General features: G+C 34.3%; 1 protein-coding gene across 3 annotated transcripts in view; it reads right to left on the reverse strand.

The window, feature by feature from the left end:
- The window catches only part of LOC150109008 (inactive dipeptidyl peptidase 10-like), a 958620-nt gene that overhangs the window by 413320 nt on the left and 522302 nt on the right, over nucleotides 1-22998 (reverse strand). The gene's annotated exons all lie outside the window — the stretch shown is intronic.

Below are 22998 nucleotides of genomic sequence, written 5' to 3' on the forward strand. Positions count from 1 at the left end.
CAAATTTCACGTTCCAGAATCATATGAACAGAAGACAGAAACACAGACCATTTATAAAAATCAGGTGGATATTAAATCCAGCATTATTTCAAAGCCGAATGTAGAAACTATCAAAGTTTTTTCGTAAAAATGACCAAAGAGCTTATGGAATACACTCGCCGGTATTTAAGGGTTGCCCTAGCGCGGATTTTATACAAGACATGATCCATATATTCGCCTTTTATTGGTCCATTTTGATTTGCCACTGCAACCCAGATAAACAGGCTAAAGAACATCACACACAAATGAAAGACAAAATGCAGGGCGTTATCTGTCTCACTAATATGAAATAACAAACAGATTATAAAACAAAGTAAATAATATCAATCGTAAAACAGATTCTTGTCTGATACTCAATAAGATATAACTGGACAGTTATTCTGAAAACAAGAAGTATTCTTACTTCTAGCGGAATTAATTTGGAATAAAAATAGAATGATTGCGATCAGCAATTACAGTTATTTCAAGGGCAACACAACATCTGATTATTTTAATAATGGCCAGTGCACTTAAATTAGCTTCGGCTAATGTTGTTGTGAACCTATTCTCTTGGTTCTAATCCGACAATAAGGCTATTATTGATTTAGCGAATAGAACGTGATCGATTAATCACTGGACGACTAGAAAACGAATCAATCATCTGATTGATTGATGGCTTCCTGTCATAATCAGTCAAGAGTGAATCGATAAAATGATTTATTTTAAGTCTTAGAGATATCTTACGTCAGATACGGAAAGATACAAATAAGAACGTGGGTAACACAGCATATTTCCAATCGAAGGAGGAGGAGGAGGAGTCGAAGATTGTTTGAAATCAGACAGTATTTTAAAACGATTTTCAAAAATAAATGTAACACTATTACCGAGAAAATGACTAATTATATCACTCCATGTGAATTCTGGAAGAGATTTCTGTAGATTTTAGTGAAGTAAAATGCAGAAAAGTATCTAACGAAGCTAATTGGTGCATTAAACATTAATCGCTACTATTCGAGAAAGGTTATACGAATCTAGGCAAGATGGAAATAATAAATTATGTAACTTCTGTGAAATTGGTGGTGCTTAATGAAATAATATTACATTTCCCGAGAGAATTACTAAAGCGTTATCATGTTCTCGAAGAGTTTAAGAAATGAAGCTAAGATTTGCTTTGTACAGAGAAATATCGCTGTCTTAGAGAAGTAATCGTGTAAAAGATATAAGGAAGCACATTCGCCAATTAGACTAGAATGGATTGTGACTAGATTCTGCAATAAATTAAACACAGAATTCCTTCGAAGTGTTGAGGAAAGAAATTAACTAATACAACGTTAAAATGGGGAAGCGAATAGATTAAATAGATATTATTTATCAGGTAGTATATGATATCGTCAGTGTAGTTCTTTAACAAGTACAGTCAATAATATAACAATGTACATTTATGAAGTTTTTAAAATCATCTTCTAGGCCACATTTTACACTTCATATTACTGCCATTCGATATTTCCAGAGACCGTCGCAATACAAGGATACTATTTTTGTAATAAACGAGAGGACAGCTCGCTTTTTTGTTATTCCCAGACATTATTTTCATGAAAGTCTCAGTAGTTCAATAGATGTGACAACATCCTTGGATTCGATTCTCTTCTAGTCTAAAAGGAACAATTAGAGTTCGGAAGTCTCTTGCTAAAGATGAGTTAGCCGATCTTATACGGAGGGGGCCAAGGTTTTCTCAGTAACCTTGATTTTTAATCCTCCGCTAGATTTTTAACCCTCCCTTGATGAGTCTTTGGACTCCCTGGAGGTGTCACGTAATAATAATAAGTAAATAAATAATTTATAGTTTTATATAAAAGCAGAAATAGATATTAAAGGTTTTTACTAAAATAAAAAGCCAAAAAGGCTTCATTTTGGCGATGCAAAATTATATAAATTAAGTAGATATTAAATCCAACATTATTTCAAAGCTGAATACAGAAACTATAAAAGTTTCCTGTGAAAAATGACCAGAGGGCTTGCGGGAATACACCGCCGCCATACTACGAGTTGCCCTAGCCGAACCTTATAGGAAGTGACGAACGCTCAAAGCGCCCGTCTCCGTTAGTTTCAGTATTCGGCTTTGAAATGATGTTGGATTTAATATCCACTTAATTTATATAAAATATTAAAGGTATTTTTAGATCGACCGATAGATGACATTGTAAGGTGTGGATTTTATCCTGTGTAGTTACGTGACTATTTTCCACTAGCATTTATTACATCTTATATAAAAGATGTAGATAAGATACAGTATACGGAATCACGCTCGCGGAGTGGTCAACAGAATAAATATGTCTTTTGCTCTTATACTAATCTCAGGCCGAATAGCAGAACTTTTATTTTTGTAAATCTTATGTTTTTTTTGTTACAAAAGAAGCGATCCAAACTGGTAAAAAACGACCGACAGGCACGACCTACTAACACGTCCCATGTTCGTAGGTGCTTCCACGATAGTCGAAAACTACGTAATTGAATGTTTTCAAGTAGCTACGCTGAGTTATGAAACATATTATTGCATTTCTTTCTTTCTTTCTTCTTTGCGATCTGCACCTTTGCAGACATTTTGCTACCGTGTAATATATGCAAATTAAATTGCGTTTCGTAAATAAACCTGATTCCGTAAATCCAACAAAATCTATCAGATCTGCTATAAATTCTTTTGAATCGTGAGAACACCCAGATAGCAGATACTCCTTCAACTTTCCCTGGGGACCTAATTATCTTGTGCTGCAAAGGGCTAGTGGAAACGCAAGTATAAATAAGAATTCTGAAGAAGAAAAAACATATGGAAAATGGATGAGACAGCTAGGGAAAATATATCTCAGTGCTCGTTTTCTGGTCCTGTTAAGTGTAGTTGGACGTGAATTGCACTCGATCGCACGATGTCACAGTCTTCTTTTATCTCAACAACTGAAAAATGGCTGACGGCATGTTTTTTTAGAGGCGGAGTCGGGAGTGTACAAACTATCAAAATTCATATGCAGAAAGGAGCGCAAAAAACACACTTGGAAATACACACACTCGTGTGTGTGTGTGTGTGTGTGTGTGTGTGTATATAAAATGATACATAACGAAATAGAACACACGACACGTGAAGGGTAAGGGCAAAAATAAATTGAAATGACAAAATAAACATAACACTAAAATAGTCCCCAAAACTAATTAAGGACAGAGAAAGCCAGGTAGTTTAATTTATTCCCTAAACATCCTGCATATCTGAATAGATCATTAAAGCCACTGGTAACATTAAATAACGTTTTTTTTTAAAATTCCGATGTCCTTACTCTTAAAAAAACTATCAGTTAATGACTTTTGAATGCTGAAAGAAAACAGGAATAAACAACATCAGTCAGACTCTTGAATGAAGCCAATTTTTTGTTTAAATTATATGTCAGAAACGTATAGTTTTTTTTTGTGGATAAACAGTAGGGATCGAATATCAGGGGACAGCTTGAGTTTGTATTGGCATCTTTGTTTTATTCTTTATATCTTAAGGGAAAATGTCTGCTGATTATAGAAAAATGGAATGTCATCTTTACATATTGTTTGACTTGACTGAAGACGCGTTTGCAGCATTGCCAAGTTTATTATTATTATTATTATTATTATTATTATTATTATTATAGGGAAACCCATCAACGAAAGGTTAGCCAACCTACAGTACACTAGTACCGTGGATGGGAAAGAAGGAACTTGTTCATGCTTAAATTCAAGAGCTATAGATTGTATTCCTTGGGAAAAACATATAAGATGGCAGACTGCTCCGGTGGGCAGCAGTAAAGGAAGGAAGAGACGATTTTTTTTTGTGAGTTTAGAGATGTACTGTAATGGAGTGCTGATTAGCTGCTACACGTGTTTGAACGGATTTGATAGACTCGGTATTCCTGATGCTGATTCTGATGAACAGTCGTCGTAGAAGAATTTGTAGAAGATGCAAGCAATGAAAACTGAGCGCCTGTGTTAAAGTACATGAAGCGTATTAGTGAGAGGGGGAGGTCATTAAAGAGAGGGACTTGTATCATTAGTAAGCTCTTGGGGGCAGCACTCCAGATCTGTGAACAATATTCAATAGTCGGGCGGATTTGTGATTTATTGGGACGAAGTGTGTTAGGACATTGAAGGTAAAGGAACATATTGCAAAGATTGCAAGTGCAACTCAGGGAATAATTGCTATACTGAATCGAACATTGACATAAGGATAAGGAAATCATTTTGCCTCTTTACAAAGTTTTGATAAGACCTCATCTGGAGTATTGTGCATAGATCTAATTTCTTGTGACAGAGGTGATGACGTTCCAGAGAAAAGGGTGCAAATGCGGTTGTTAAAGATGGTATGTTGACTGTGGGAAGTAGATTATAATAATATAACTCGGAATATGTGGACTACAGACACTAGCAAACAGGAGAAAGAGGGATGGTAGAGACCTACAAACTTCTGAAAGGATCATACACTATACCAGTAGATGGAATCATTTTATGGAGGGTAAGGAGAGAACGAAAGGACATTCATGGAAGTTGAGAATGAATGAAATCAAGAAAGGGTTGAAAGTGAGATTTTTTCTCACAGAGCACATTGGAATGTATTGCCTTTAGATGTGGTGAGTGCAGATAGTGTTAATGAATTCGAGTATAGGTCAAACCGATACAAAAATTAAAGTTGCAGAAGACAATAAATAACTTGAGTATACGAGTAAAATTACTCGTAAATTATATATGCCAAAATATCTTTTAGTTCAATTACTGAAATAACGAATAATGGCGACACTAAAACGTCACTGAATTATTTGCAATATCTACGTGGTTTCCCATAGATGCTTGCGAACAAGGCTATGACGTCGAGGATAAAGGACAGAAGCAATTCGTTGAAAGGGTAAAGCAAAAGATAGAATTTTTATCTCTGAAAATTACATGCAATTTCTTAATGTTTCCGCGCGCTTAGCCTGGTGGCTATGCGCTTCGCAACAATATGCCTGGTAAAAGAGTGTCATGGGTTCGATTCCCGTGGCAGACGTGAGGAGCTTAAGGATCTTTCTCAGTCATAGTCAAGCTAGCTGGTTTTGGGCGTGGACAGCAGGGTTTTTCTCCCCAGTTTATCTGGGGTTTTTCCTTCTGCAAGCAGACAAACCTGCCCCGTGAACACACGTAGCTACAGCCATAGAATATACCGGGAGGCAAAGGGCTAGTCACCTTATCCCCGGGATGGGTACGGCTTAGAAGGGTTACGCAGAAGAGAGAAGAAGATTTCTCAATGTTAGTCAGCCACGTACTTCTTTTTCTTTATGATTTTTTTCTAGATCATTTCTATACTTCATAAAATACACTGTGATGCTTGATGCTCAAGCTAATAAAGAAATCCATAAAATAATAAATGAAATATAAAAAAAAGACATCCAAAGATGTACATAAACATTCGCAGCACATGCTTTCTCGTGGACTCGTATGTTATACTTGGAATTAGTAACCTAAAGAATAATATGTAATATAACTTTGAAATATCACAGTTACAGCAAATAATTTTCTCTTCTGGATGTTTCTACTCGCTCAGCAGTTCTACTTTGACTTCTCTTTGCACTCTTCGTGATCAACACAAACACCTTTTCTTGTTCAGGCACATGTATAGGGTTTTAATGCGTATTGTGTCAAGTAACTGCTCCATCCATCAACGCTCCGCTAAGTCGTGTCGTGTCTCCATGTCAACAGATCCTTTTCCTTTGTTCTCCTTTCAGGTTGAATCTCCTTAGTCGAATAATGCCCTAATTCTCTCACACCATCGCTAAGATGTGTGTACGTTGCCACTTTTACCTGTCGGGTCATTAGACGACCTCATGATGAGGAAGATTCTCTCGGTGTCTTAATGAGCTAGATTCTCTACTTCTTCCCCCCAACGTCTTTGTTTTCATGCTACCATCTAGTGAAAATTTCTGTCATACTAGAGCTACTTTGCATATTTCATTTCTCATTTCAAGCATGTTATGTGTGTCTTACCTGAAGTTTGTTAGATGCATATTATAAGCTTCGCTTCCTATGCCAGTTATGCTAAACGTACATGACAGTGGATTAAGATTTTTATGAATGCAAAATAAACTTATCTAATATTCTATCTTTAAAGTACTGAGACTGTTCCGAAAGATCAGAGTCACTGAAGCAGGTCTTTATCCGTTATATGAATATTTACGTATTCAAATTTCTGTAGTTGTTGAAATCATTCACGTCGAGCATTCGGATTAAATAAATAAATAAATCATTCTTGGAAAGTAACTACTTGGAACAGGAATGAGATAAATACTTCAATAATCAAACTAAATATTAACATGCCAACGTATTGCTAGATCAAGGTAGTCACATCTAGGCACCTGAAAGCCACACCTACCAAAGATAGAAAGAGAAATGACCTAGAGGAGACGAAAAGTCAAGTGATTATTAAAGTGTACACAGGCTGTGTTCGATCTACTGTGAACTCACATATGTACAGATACCTACGTATCAGGTCACATCACTATCTTGGTCAGAATCTAGGAATTTTCGTAACTTTAATTTCCAGAGAAAACGAATTTTGTCCTCAGGACTAGCACTGCATGGTGGAAGACAGACTGTTCGAGCCAACAAATAACAAAAAATTCTCCTTCCAAACTCATTAAATGCCAATTTAATGTAATTTTTACATATTACTTGATTTAAAAAAATATATAACGTCCTTTTGGATCCGCTGTTTTAATATTAGGCATATTTCACAAAACATGCTTCGTCGTCGATGAGATTTAAATGATAACTGATATAAAAATATCAAAATATTTTTATGCTTTGAAAATATGAAATTTGCAGGAATTAAAATTTACGTTTCTTCCTTCTATTTACTAATAAATATTTTCTCAATGCCTTGCATCAACAACTGTTAAATATTGAGAAAGATTTTCCATTGATTACTTTTATATTAGCTTCGTTATGTGTTCACAAAATATGTAATCACACATAAAGGCGTCTTTTGGAAATGTTAAAAGATACAGGTGAATGGAATTAAGGACAACAGAAGAAAAATGTGATAATCTTTACTGAAACATAAAAATATTATTGAAGACATTTCAAATAAGAAGAGTTTATAAATCACACTGGGCAAAATGGCAAGACAAAGCTGACTACAAGGAGTATGCGACCTATGGAATGTGACAGATAGATAGAGAGAGGTTTGCTATCGGTAAAAGGAAAAGAAAAGAATACTCCAGGAGCTGAGAAACATCTGAACTCCGTCACTGCAAGAAAACCTTTACTAAGATAAACAGAGATTTTAAAAATATATAAAAAAATGAAAATAAAAATCTATAGATACGGTGCTGGTCTCCTGAACAGGCATTTCTAATTCCTTCACGCTTTTTTAAATCTCTTTAGAAGTGTCTGGAAGCCAGCCAACATTTCCAACTCAAATTTACTTGACTAACTTTTCTACATTTTCTTTCCTTCCTACACTTCCATTCTTTGAAGCAAACTTTCATCTTTATTTCCTAAAAATTACAATATGCAGAAACTTAACCTAGAATGTTAATATTTCGTGCTTTCTTCTCAACCTTTTTACTCACTGAACAAACAGATTCCAGTAAGGTTTAACAACCTTTTGAAGTTGAGGTTGGGATCACCATAAAATATCTTAACATGAATAATATTAAAGAAATAATGTTTTCAACGAATCCATTATTTCTGTGCTTCCAACGGCCATTTTAAATAGTGTAACTGTGCAAAAATATTATTTATTCAAAAACTATTAAATTACACAATCTTTAATTTATTTCGAATCTTCTTGAGTTATGGAGCATTCTCTTAAAGACTTAAAAATTGCAAGCAAGATAATTATCAGTGCATTTACTTAAAATGCACCACCAGAGGAACCAGAAATTTCAATTTCCTTCCGTTATCTTTGCTATAGAATTACCGTTATATATATTTACTTCGAGGTTTCTAAGTATCGGATTCTTTCTTTCCAAAACAAAATTAAACCATAATGATTTCTTAATGGAACAAAAGAATTCGATGCCACCATAATGATTTTTTATTTTATTTTATTTGTGAAGACGCCCATTGCGGTATTCGTCCAAGCTGCTGCACCACCGTACACTGTTTCAGATTCTCTATCATCGTAGGGCCTTCATTGTCAGTCTGAACTCGAACAACACATCTGGCGATTACTTCGCCTCCGGACGATCGGTTCTCATTGCTTCTAAGGTTTCAGTACCTATAACCGCAAGTCACGACATTTCTACGAAAGAGAAGAAGAAAGAATATTTCGTGTAAACAAAAGACATACCCTGCCCACATGCGTGTTATTAATCATTTAAGCGCAAATTGGGTTTCCTGACAGACAGCTATTGGTTGAATGTGAACAGCAACTTGTCATTACTGTGGATTTTTTTTTTAATTGAAACATTACCTGAAAAAGATTACCTGATATTGGTAAAAGGAAACGACGTGATATGTGCTAAGAATTAAATCCATCTGCTATTGTTATTTATTTATATTTTTATTATTCCAAATCAAATGCCAATTAGGCAAGAATATCTGGTAGCATTTCCAACAAGTGGATATATTTAATGCACTGAAAGGAGGCGCATTTGTGAACTTATGCTTCATTATCCAAATTCACTCCTTTATCCAAAAGCTAGCGACATCCTATTAGTTCGGATGTTAACTGTTTCTCTCGCCGCAAAGTGTTATTTCTCTAACCATGAAACACTATTGGACAACTCTTTAATAAGTGTAATGACCGTGCAGTACACAAGCTGTGGTCATTAACTCGTGGTGCTATTAGTAGGAATAGTCGATTTCAGTGATTTTCCTTACTTAATTTGCTTAAGACCTTTCCAGTATTATCTGTCTTGTAATGGCACTGGAAGTAAAGGCTAAGCCTACCACCATCGCTTTTAACATATTATAATGCTGCTTTATATCTATTATCATCATTCTGCAGACGTATAATGATAATGGTTGGATTTCCAACTAAAGAACATAAGGCTATGCAGCTAATAGATTATGCTTGTTAACTGTGTTCTCCGGCTGGCTTGCCAACCTTGCAGGTTAACTCCATCACTACTGAATGTGACCAGGTAACCTTCAGCTGAAAAGCCCTTAATATGGTCCCTCGTGTTCCTGATTGGACTTGAGCTCAAGTATTTCCAATCAAATGATAAAATGACGCGCTGTATTACGTCTGAGCTACAGTCATGACCTAGATTACTGAGAAGGCAATTAAAGACATCAGCTATTCACATATTATGTTTCTCAATACCACAAATCAAAATTATAATCTAATACTGAATGAAAGGAGATCAACACCCATTGTGTTGAAATTCAAATCCGTAAGTTCGATTACGGACAATTAATGTATGTGCATACATTCCAAAAATCGGGAAGAAAAAGAAACGTTCAACAAGTATCGTGATTAGCAACGACGGCTAACAGGAAAAAGAGAAAAAATATATTAAAAAATATAAAATTGTCGAAGAATGGACTTAATACACTTTTGATACACTAGAGTGAATTCGTTTCTATTTCGGAGAGTTCTCTACTTTCCTAACAACCAAGTTTTTTTTCTTTTCTTTTAAAGTTCGACGATAAACTGCCATCTTAATCTTAGTTTAATCCGTAAACGTTCCAAGTAACTGTCTCGTGTGGTAATGGGTCAAGTCACAACTGTTAGTGTCTGATTATAGATGAAATATCACGCCATAACTGTTGTACGAAATGTCCCTTAGGGAGACGCGAGCTCGTGTAACACTACTGGCACGTGTCCACTTGAATCACGTGTCACGTATGAAAGAAAAAGAAAAAGAAAAAGAAAGAAAATGATCGTTGAAAGTTTGAAATATTTTTCACAACTGCACAGTATTTTATTTTTCTCAGCGATGTGTGTAGACATCTAAAAGTAGGTTGGCACGCTATTGGAACCAAACGAGCCAACAACTTGTGACTAGAATGCATCGGATTCCTGATACTGTAAGAAAATAACGTAGTGACTAAAGAAGTCTACAACTGAACTTAGTGCACCGAATTTTGAAGTTGACTGGTCGAATTTCCTTCATATTATTAGATCAAGCTAGTTATAAAATGACTTAGCTCACAAATATGACTCTGGAGGTATTTTTTATGTGGCTCCCACCCACAAAATGTTATTGCCAATTTATGGTATTTTCGTACCGTGGGTGGGCTAAGGATTTTTCCTGATTTTATGAATTTATATATTTTGGCAACCAAACCGGAACTAAGTCATATTTCAGAATGAAGACATCTTTTGCAAAATATTTTCCGGAATAAAATCGGAAGTCGGTCATGCTTTGAACTAAACCATACTTTTTTAAAAAAAGAATTAATTTTCTAGGACACAAAACAGGAAAACCCAATCATGATTTAGGAACCAAGACAACTGTCATATTTTTATTAGTTCTCTAAACCAAACCGGAATGAGTTACATTTTTAAATTATTTTTGAAAGAATGAGATAACAATAAAAATAACATAATTATGATTGATGCTATCATTTCATTTTTTCAGCATCGTTTCGCAAATTTTCTTTTCTTATTTCCTATTCGTCTTTAAGTGCTTAATAACAATAAAGAAACAGAAAAAATATTAGATGGCATAAGCAAGAAAGATAGAACTTCATAATATTCATAGTCACGAAGAAATCCTAAACTAACATTCCCTGCTGGTGTTTATGTTTGATGATTAAGCCCACTCTGTCATGATTAAAAACATTTCATTTTCCCTCTGGTTTCATGTACTATCTGCAGAAATGAAAATAGACTGTTGATTTCTTCTCTGCGGTTGCCTAGTTACATCACGTGCTTAAGATAAACATAACGCCTTATGTCGTTGTCACCCTTAAGGAATCGATCTGTTTGATATTCCTTGGAAGAAACTCTACACGCTGTACTGATGGATCAGAAGAGTACGACAAAAATCTGCGCTTTTATTATCAAGTCTGCAATTTTCTTATTAATATTACTTGCATATCAATGACACCAGCGTAGTCCCCGTTATTAATGAAAGAATTAAAACGGAAGCGCATCAAACGTAAACTGAAAAGTTATTAGTTTATTTAGGGGATATTAGAAATGATAAAGAAAACTATCGTGTCAGTAATATTTCATGTTATTAAAATTCCTAAATTTAAATTAATGTTTTGATAATACTTATACAGCAGAAATTCCAGATGCCCTCAAGTGTGAAAAGATTCAGCTCCATAATCAACAGTTACAGAAATTTTATCGACCTAGTAGGCAGCGTGATGAGCGTCCCTCCAAACATGGATGTGGATACGATAACAACTCATCCAACTAGGTCAACGTTAGCTACCGGGTTGAAGCAAATACCAACCTTCAGAAAGCAGTAGAACATGCATAAGAATATATAAATCAACTATGAAAGTTGTTCCAAGACAGTTCCATTCACACGAACAAAGGAAAGACACACACACACACACACACACACACACACACACACACACACACACACACACACACACACATATATATATATATATATATATATATATGATACTGATTAAAAATCTCAGAGAGAGAGAAATTGGTGAATGGCAAACCAGAAATTTAACTACTACTGTATATATTCAACAAAAAAGCAATCCCGCAACACAGATCTTGAATGTTCCTTCTTAAATGGTAATGCTAAGAGTTACTATAAAAACGAGAATTAACTTAGTCGTTCGCCAATATATAGAGGCATTTCCAGCGGATACAACACCACCTATGGCGAGCAGTGAGAAGTTACTTTATGACTTACATATTAGATGCATTTCCATTCCACCTACTGAGAGTTTAAAAATAGCATACAGACTCTTTATACAGAAATTATAAACAGAGAAGATACCTACCTACCTACTAAGTACTACTACAATATCTTCAAAAAAACTACATAAGTAGATTCGAGAGCACCAGCTGGAATAATGATTATAATGATATTTCAAATTCTAAAATTACTTCTTATTATTACAAAACAGGCTAGTGGGTTTCGAAGTACCAAAATAATACTCCTCTTTTCCATCGATTTCTAAACTAGACCAAGATACTACTTTTCTAGAAAATACCGAGCAAAAATAACTATCCCAAATGAAATCAGACATCAGCATATATAACAAATAATGATACTAATGCAAATCGTGAAGCAACTAGGAAATTCTATGACAAATTTATGAACTAAACTAGCATAAAGAATCTAACTTTATATTGCAGCCTTTGAGCGTCAAGAAGGTTTTGTGGCCTTTCATGTATTCTACACCTCACAATAATAGTGCCTCATATTATTAAATTATCTACATGTCAAAATATTAAATACGATTTTATTCTATTGATAAAACGGAATAAAGTTATCATTTAGTGACACATAAACATTTTTATATAATCCCAACAGCGGCTTTGAAAGATGTACATAAACTGAATATTAACATAACTGCGTTTATTATTATGCACATTTATAAAGCATAAAGAAAAAAAATGAAGTACTCAGCATTTTGTACTAAATATTTGTAGTGATGCAATAATTATATATTAACTGTAAATTATAAACGCTCTGTACACCTCAACTATGTACGTGTCTGTTTTGCATGCAAATACAGTACTTACGTATGTGTCGTGAACAGTATGTATGAATAATACTTTATTATTATTTATCAGAAATAAATGTACTCAGCATTTTGTACAGAAACATTACAGTAAACGTAATACAGTAATAAACTTACTAATACTGTATTATAATAAACATTGTAAATTCTCATTGTAAAAAAATTGTCATATTGTATTATAATAAACTTTGTCGTTGTCAGAAAGCAAGTTCGTTTATATTTTATTTTTTTATTTTTTTCTAATTTCAGAGGAAAATTATGGCTGAAACATAATCGAAGATTCGTGTGATGTGAAATGCATCATGACTACCACTAAAATCTGCCATCAGTTTGATGGCAAAACCTTTTAACTTTTTTTTTTGTTATATTTCTCCCTTAATTATTAACAAAGTCGTATACCAGAAATCGATATTGTACTTTAATAATTAAAAGCGTTTCAATTTAAATAATAATCAGACTGTAGGAAACATGACACTGCATCGAAGTAAAAAAAAGAAAAAAAAATGCAAGCTAAAACCAAATCCATTATTTTTAATTATGCAGTAGTACAGTTTGTTAACTATGCCAGTAAAATAATTCGAATAGACATTTTTTTAAATAAAATCACAAAGCATCAACGAGAGAAATATAAGGAAGGAAGAGTTAAAGAAGGGTTTTATGAATTCAAAAGGGAAAAAAAATCTCGTTCAATGTCTAAAAAAATGCCACCTGAAAGAGGGAAGGATATCGTAGTTCTCTCTTATGATGTGATCGCAATTAAAAAGAACCAGATTAAAATTTTACTTGATTTTTATTAATTATTATTATTAATTTATAAAAAAAAGTGATTTAACTTTTGCCCATTAAAAACGGTATTACGTGAACCTCTTCAAAGAGATAGCAGGGAAAGAGACTACGTGTAACCTTGATTGCCATTAACTTCCGAGTGTGAAACACTACATGGACATTCCAGCAACAGAAACATGAAATATTAATACGAATATATCCTGGTATAAAGACATCAATCAGACAAATCAAGCAGAAAAATGAAATATGATATTGAAAAATAATATCATGTTTAAATGCTAGTTGGAAGAATTTCTGGCATTAGGTTTTCATGAATCGTTCGACGAATATGATGAAATCAGAATGTTTTTTTTTTCCAACATTATAACAGCATCCACAGAATGAAATGTCTTCTAGCTTTCCCAAAATTCTTTGGAAAATGTTTTTTTAACTGTTGCAGCTATAGTCTCCAGAGCAGCACATTCAGACCTTTATTTGTTAGTTAAGGCAGAGGAATTTAAACCGACACATGAACGAGCGCATAACGATATCAAGTTCTTCCCTTAGTGTGGCGTTCTGTCTTAAGGTTTAAGCTCTTCGTTCATTAACACGACTGAGTTCTCTTCGTCAACATGCAATTCGATGATGAAGTAGCCCGAGGGTGCCAAGCAATCCATCACTTTAATCCAGGAAATGGCGATAAACTGCACTCATGTTTGCACGCGGATGCAAAGAAGGTTTCTCCCTTTACCCACTTGCCCTCCCCACGCAACCATAATTCCATCCTTACACCAGGTACGTAGCTAGTCGTGATCGACCATTCGATCGACTTGGATGCACTCTTGCGGTTGGATGCACACCAGATCCCCCAAAAGTCTGTAGATGGAATAATTTCAGTGGTTTTTGTGCTGCTATACTTATTGATTGCTTCTTTTCTAGTAAGGGTTACATTCCCGTGTGATGTTATAGAATCAAAACTTCTACTGCGCATTTCAAAATGTATAAGTCACTCCTTTTTTAACCCTGTCACCGCAGCTCATTAATATTAGTTCTTTTTTTAATGTGTTGAAAATGTAACTATTCAATAAAACATGAACACAATATGTCAGCGAAATATCATCAGTACTATTCCACAACTGGCAGATAGTCAATTCCCTTGTCAAGTCCATTCATGACATATCATTACATATCCTTTAAAAGTATTGTCAAACATTATGTTATGCACGCATTACTACTGTATACAGCAGATGTAAACAGCAAATAACATAACTGCTTGTCAATAATAAAGAACTGTTGGAGGCTCACTTTAAAGAATCACCAATGAAAAGAAGCTGATTCAACAAACGTATAGTAACAACAGTTGCTGTTATAAATCGTCTATGTGCACAAAAACTGTAATAAACGACGATTTTCAGCTGACTAAGACATTTCGCAAAATAAAAATTGCAAATGTGGACGATGACAACTGAATATAATGCCTTTTATCATTTTTATGGTTGTTGTTGTTATTGAATAGTAGATGATTGCAAGCAATTATTGACAATTTGACTAGTATAATGAAAAACGAAAGTGGAAATTACAATAGCTACTAATATTGAAACAGTCAACAGTCTCATTTCAATGATGATCAGTACTGGTCTACGAAATACTTCTAAGGACATATTTCCATCAAATTGTTTTAATTGTATCCCATTAACTTGAAGGTAGGTATTCGACCTACAATTTCCGGCCTTCTCTGGTAACATGTAATTAAAAGAGGCATATTTAATTCCACGCATTAACTAAATCAATAAATTCTATTTCGTTTTGTGCGTAGTTATTACTCCTCAATTAATTTAGAAATGAAAATCATCTTGTAGGAAGCAGTCGAACAGAACAATACGTTGAATGTTTCCTAAATTAATGTGATGTCTACAAAGCGTATTATTAGCTGGTTAAACATGTATTGGATGATTAAATTTTAATTACAGGTTGATCATTTCAACGATATTATTACAGTGCAACGTTCAAACAGAAAGAAGAGATGACGATGGACTGCAGATTATGGGGTACATAGCAGCTAGTAAAAGGGCATTAAAAATAAATAAACGTATAAAATTACTTGTCGTTTTAATAGACAGAACAACAGTGAAAAAACCTCGCACTGTATAAGGATTTTTTCTCCTTCTTACTGTTTAAAATAAGCTTTCCATTATTGCTTTATAATCTGATAATATAAAAGCTTCAAATCTAAGGTATAAATGCCGTTATTCCCAAAATAGCAGTGCGTGATAAAAAATGCATTAAGACTGATTATAATTAAAAGCACAGAGATGCGAGAAAGAGGCCTTCTGCTTGGTTACACAATCTAAATATAGCATCGATCGAAACCTATTTAAATTAAACAATATTAGTGAATCCATAATATATTTTCAGTGTATATGATGAAAATGTTATCACGGGTTACCGAACTATTCATTAATCACCATTAACTTTACCCAGTGTGCTGTTAAAAACAACTTGGCATTTTTTCCCAACAATCTTGCGATGGGATTTCAGTCCCATTGCACCTTGAAATTGATACCATTAATCAAACACACAGCTTTTGTTGAAAGTCTTCAGCTATTAAGTAGCAATCTGTTAATTTATAAATGGGTGTTTTGTTTATTAAGAGAGAGAGAATCAAATGCAGATAATATACAAGGCTTAAAGCTAGTAAAATAGTCTTTTAGATTCTTTAAACGATTTCCAGAGACATTCTAAGGCTTCATAAAGCATTTTATTAAAACGAACTTGAATTGGCACATATTCTTTCTCTATGACAATCCACCCATTCATGGGTTCCTAGATAATTCTGCTTCAGACATCAACTACGGCACCTTTTCAAGTCTAATAAGCAGGCTCGCAGTCCCATACAGTATGACGAAAATCATTAATGCAACAATTGGATTCGAACCTGCAGCCAGTTGGTTTGAGAGTGGAAATGCTGTGTATTCAGCCGATAAAGCTGAATAGCTGTTGACAACGCATGCAGTAAAACTAATTATTTCCTTATCTTTTTGTTTGTTTCAACGACAGGAAACAAAACATAACGTTACAATTATATGTTGTTATAGTTTGATACGCAGTACAAATCAAAAGAGTGGAGAAAAAAGTGCAATTACTAATTGCCATTATCTGCCAAAACATAGAAACTATAATAATACTTAGTCATTACACTCAGAAAAACAAGATTTAATTTTCTTCATTAACTTCATTGCGAGAGTGGGCTCTTGGTTATACAGTATATTAGTAAAAATGCTTTCAAGATGTATTTCTGTCTCTCACAAAAATGCAAACCTTTCTTAATGGTAAGTGCCTTAATTAATTTACATGCTACAACACTTTTGAACAGAAAACTTATTTACAGGACAAAAATGTAACTTTTTGAGTTAAAAAGCTGTAATGAAATAATCCCGATTACAATAATGAATTCTGTCAAATTAAAAAAAACAACTGTCACCAGGTGGCACTAAAGAATACGCTATGGACATAAGGATATATGTTATTCACTATTATGATACAGTAGCATGAAATCTGATTGTAAGCATCGATACACTTTTCATAAGACATGCTAGCATTGCATGATCGAACTGAATTGATGGGATATCACTATGGCAACGATAGAAACGTCAGTCTGCTATTTACTTCATGTGAGCTAGATATGATAACTGGACGCTGCTGTATTGTAAAAATAACAATGGAATTTTAAAACACCAAATTGATGGATTCTAATCAATAAGAGTCGAACTTTGCACTGGCGTCAAACCTCAATTTGTGGCTTTATTAGCTAATTCGTCATAAGTTCCCATCCTTTTTTTTATGCGTCAACGGTCAGTGGGTTCCTCAGTGACACTGAATGATATGCTATCGAAAATCTACTGCCAACCTATTACTTACTTCACTGTTTTAATGATAACACTCCTCATGTCGGATGGCATACCTCCATTTATCGAACGCTCTGTGTAAACACCGGATGTGACTCCACTCGATTTATGACTGAGGGATTCCTAAACACAAATGTTTATCTCTATGCCCTATTTCCGGATCGAAAGACCGCTTTGCTCTGAGAACAACTTCGATCACGTTATTCCCCACCTGTGCCACTAAATATGAAAACACAGGTGATGTTCAGCATCGTATTACAACCTCATACTTCTCGTGACTTATTGTGTACGTCCAAAATATTTTTCAAACATCTAAGCATAGCCATTCGTGATACCCTCCATGAATACTATATTCATTTATTGAAATCAGCACTAGAGCGCGCTCGCTCATTCATTGACAAGACGTCCAGAATGAAATAATGAAAATATTATAAAGAAAAATGTACGCAACGCTTAAAAGTTTTATAATAATTATTATTATTGTCAATTTTTATTTGATACAAATGGTTAGCATTGTTTTTTTTTTTTTTTTTGAGAACAATAAAAAAATCCCCAAATCCACACACAACAATTTTTGTATATTTCCTGCGTTATGCGATTATAATAGTGTGTGTGTGCTTATCCATTGCAGTTAACTCAATACAAAGTAATTACCGAACTCTTTCGCACCATCCCATCCAAGTGTCACAATGCAACAACAACCTGTTCAGAGATATCTGAAGAAAGAAAATCGCACTCCAAAAGTAGTCCAGAAGAGATCATGCCATGAGGCAACATGCCTTGCTCCTCCATCAGTGCTATATTTATTCCCTTTAACGGTCGATAACTGGTGTGGGGGAGAGAACTTATCGTCTGGTAATTACTACGTCATTCAGTTGGAACTTTGTGCACCTAGTGATCCATCATTTTACGTGCTCAACCGCATGCACTGCGCCATACCACTGATAGATAAACAGAGATATGCAGAACTGCAACCCACGATGGAGAGGTTTCCAGATACGGTCAAAGACACGTGTTACGTGCTGTAACGTATCCAGTCAACTCTAGTCTGTTCGAGATAATTAGGTCGATCATTGGAAAATTACCGAAGTTCCAATTTGTGGTAGGATTATTGTAGCAGGCGGTAAACAGCTGAACACAAACTGGAAGTGATGTGGTAAACTAATTTGTCACCTTTTAGTTTATAAGTTGCTAGTCTTCTGGCGCATTAGAAAAACTCTCAGGGAAGCAAATGCCCATACGAAATGCCTGAATTTTACAGGTATCTGTGCGTGATTCTGCAGGCATTACGCCTCTCCTTATGGTTATAATGTCAGGTGTGACACAACTCTGGAATTCAACATTATATGCCTCTATTTGAGAAATAGTAATTAACAACCGAAAGCATTTAAATCAAGAAAAGAAATGTAAACCATGTTTTCTTTATTCTTCTCTCGTTTCATGTAGTCTATGAAAGGGAGTAATAATTTAATAGAAGCATACGTGAAAACTATATAAAACTCAGGACATAAAAAGAGAAACCGACTCATCTAATTTCAAAATTGATGCATTTAATATCAAATCATTCTCATTAATTTCATTTAGAAGTGTGCAAGTTTGAATAACAAATTAGATTTTTGCAATATATAATTCGTGTATTTTAACTGAGTACTTCTCTCTCTCTCTCTCTCTCTCTGCCTCCCCATTTTGTTGCCAGTGAACAATTCTTGACCGAAATGGAAATAGCGCGTTTGTTTCCTTGACAACACTCTCACAGCCGAATTGAGGTCGTGGAGCTTTACAGTTCGCTCACCCACAGTGATTATTCATCTGGTTCGCTAGATGTCACTATCGTCAGCTGGATTAGATCTCACACAAACACACAAGCAATCTTTATTTGCTTATAAGTAGAACTTTGAGAGTAGTTAAATGATTCTAGAACAAAAGATTGATTTTCCTTTGACCTTTCGGTACACGTATGCATCCACCACGATTCAACAAACATGGAAAGTAGTTTAACTGGGCATTTACTGAAGTAATAAATTAATCATATAGCTGTAGTTTTTTTTTTTTTTTAATAAAGTATGTAAACTGAATTCGTTGTCAAAAACCCGTCATGTAAATGGGATTTCAGATAAAAGTTTAATGTGGATAACATTCACTTTCATATCAAAATATTCCCACTACACTTTGCAGCTATCTTACTTTTCACGTTAAACGCATCCTATTAAATCAACAGAAGCTTTCAAGAGCAGTCTTCGAGACTAGCGGGCATTCTACTGTTGCTACAGCTTTTAGCTGATTAATATAAAGCAAAGAATACCAAAACAATCGAAGTATTCAATTGAAAAGGATAACAGACACCATACCACGAAAACTAAAGTAAATTTAACACAGTTTATGAAACTACTAAAATGGATATGGAGTAATTGATTACGGGGGAGTCCACGAAAATGCATTATTAAAATTGAATGGTTCCATTTCTTGTTGTTGCTTAAAAGTTCATGAAGCATTGAGCAGTATTGTGAATCACCAACAATACTTTATTGTTTAAGAACAAGATTTGCAGCTCGATATTATTTTTTAATTTCCATTTCGGTATTCACGATTTAGTTTTAATAACAATTATCTTGGGATCTCCACGAGCATGGCCTGATATAGTGACTCAGATAACCCATGTTCGAAGTAAGGGAAAAAAAAGACGGACATCACCAATTGAACACGATTGAGAGTACACCAACATTCAGTTTAGCTATAATTTAGTGGGTCCCTTTTTTCACTGGATTTAACAGGATTCTCAAAAATGTTACCTCTTCTGTAGTTATTAAAATCCTCTCAATATTGCTGTTCTAGTTATTACTAGTAGATTTGACTGAAGTGCTCAGGATGTGATGAAAGAACAGTAAAGTCGCTAATATGGCAACTTCAGCCACTCAATAATAAATGATTATTTGGATTATTATATGAGAAAGTTTCAAAGTATACAAAACAAAGAAAAAGGAAAGCTAAATACGAAACAAAAATGGTCAGTAGCATATTATGAAAGCAGAATAGATTTGAAAATTATTTCACATATTAATAAAATGCAGTTATACGAAGAAAACATGCACATCAAAAGCGTCCTACTCTGTATTATCAAAAGCATTTCTTAGTAAATTTCTGAAATTTCAGTGAAGATGATGATAATCCGAGTTTCTTTTATTATTTACTCAAAACAAAATTAATACATGTCCACTCCCATTTCATGTTAGGCTTCATGACCTGTCACAGAGAAGTTACGTGGCCTGAACAGAACAAATAAATGGGGAAAAAAAATCCAGAAAAAATAAACAAAGTTCATTATTTTATTGTTAGTGAAGAAAATGTCAATGTCCTTCAGCAGTGAATTATAGACAGGGCCGTCGCCAGATTAGATCGCGCCCTGAGACAAACAATTAAATATCGCTCCTGATGGATTATAAGACAAAAATATAAGAAAATCTCCAATTGTTATTTTGTTTTTATTACAAGAGAAACATTAATGCAAAACGATTACATAATAATATTATAAACAATAATATTATTATGTTTAGTCTTATAAACAATAAAACTATTTATAAGTTCTTCTAAATTTAAATTATAAGCTATGTCCGCCTCTGTCGATATAGTTGATAGAACAACCAATCTTTCTTGGGTCATTGCTGTTCGCAAATAATTTTAATCAGTTTAAGCTTGGAAAAACTTCTTTCCGTACTTGCTGCTAACAGGAATTAGCGTAGCGACGGCGCCTACAGCAATATGGCTGAACGAGCGCCCTTATTAAGCAGCGCCGTGAGGTAGCCTGCCTCTATGCTACACCCTGTCGACGGTACTGCTTATAGAAGAGGTGTAGTTATGTACGAAACAACTCAATCTTATGGCTGGATGATAGGCTAATTAAAATTTATGTATAATCCAATTTAATGATGTTGAATATAGAAGTGCTGTTACATATATTGTGTGTAACAACATATGTATATAAATAAATAAAAGATGTGAGTGTTTAAATAAGAACAAGAAGTATGGTAATTCCTGGAGTTGATACCATTGCATAATCCTATTATTCACAGATTAGTGTTATTGTTAACAATATATACTCTTTCACAAAATAACAAAGAACCAAGTGATTTTACAAGCAGGACCGCATTCTCCAATTCTGGAAAGTACCTCTAATTTTAAGCAATAAAAATCGGTCTTCAAAAAATGCTGAGCACACAGACAAGCAACGAAAGAAAGATCCGCCTTATTTCTATCGGTAACACATTTAGTACTTAAATTTCACTTATAACGAGAAGAAAAGTGTTCTAACACTATTCAAATAATACTTTTTTTGCAACAAAAATGCGAAGCGAAAGTACACTTTCAGAGAAGTCATACTTTTTTTTTTTGCCTTAGAGTCGTATTATTAGGAGACGAAGAATTTTAAGGAAAATGGGGTAATTCAACCGGCGTTTGTAAAGAAGCGTGCGTGGAAAATAGCAGTTGAAGAAACTTTTTACTAGAGTTTAATGCCTAAGGACTTAGCGAGGAAATAGCTGAAGACAAAGTGATGTGTTAATGACAATTTGATGAAGGAGTTTGATGGAGGTAATAGTCTCTCGGCCCATGTTAGTTATCAGAGGTTCGGCTCTGTAATTGCTTCTCGACTCTTCCAGCTTCTTGATGGCAAGTTTTGATACTGGAAAAGTCTTTGTTGCAGATGGAGCAGGTAGCACAAGTTTCGTTATTTTAAGCACTCTTGCTACTGGCTCAGAACCAGCAGGAATTTTAGAAAATTATGGAAAGAAAGAAGGAAAGACAGAGGAAGGGAGCGGAGTTCGAAGAAAAGTTACTAAAGATTTGAGAGGAACTGCTAATAAATGAGATACTAGACAATGGAACACTCACCGTTAATGATACTTTAAACTGTTGGCATGATAATAAATATTGCTTAAAACTTTTGACATTCATCTCGTAGCGATTCTACGATGCCATGATCAGTACTGAAATACCAGCAAGTAATATCAGTTCATTATCGACTGGAATTACGAGAATGTGAAAGAGTATTCGAATACTTTATTTGTGGAAGTGATTCAATCAAATGGCAGATGGAATTTTTTGCTTTTCCGAATGAAATATTTTAGTGCACAGGAACATTAAAAGATGACAATTCTGAATATCAAAAAAATCACTAGCTACTTTCATTAGTACAATACATGGGTTTAGTTATTAATAACTTAGTTAATTTGCTGGACAAATAAAATAAACACTGATTATCAAGATGCATGACCGACTTTCAATTTCATAAACAGCATAATTCTTTAGAATCATAGAAGAGTAACTGTATCAGTAGAACGAAAACACATTTACTTCATAATCAAAGTTCGTTCTTGGATGACCTCCTTCTAATACTTAAAGCTGCATGTCTATGATAAGTGAGTAGAAGTTGTCCCGGAACTTTGTTATGAATATAAAATATAAAACCATTACGAAATAGAATTTTTCTTGTATTTTTTTAAATGAAAACATTGATAGAAGTTTCAATAATGACTCATTGGTTTTTCGTTGTAGTTCCCCAGTAATCATTGGCCAGACTTCCATCAAGAAAAGCAGACAATTATGAAGGCCAACTGTCGAACAAGGAGTAAGGACTATTTCTGAAGAAGTATATTTA

The sequence above is a fragment of the Typopeltis vanoorti genome, chromosome 2 (genome assembly GCF_054136105.1).
Source record: "Typopeltis vanoorti isolate ZY-2024b chromosome 2, IOZ_Tvanoo_1.0, whole genome shotgun sequence".
Classification (NCBI taxonomy): Eukaryota; Metazoa; Arthropoda; class Arachnida; order Uropygi; family Thelyphonidae; genus Typopeltis; species Typopeltis vanoorti.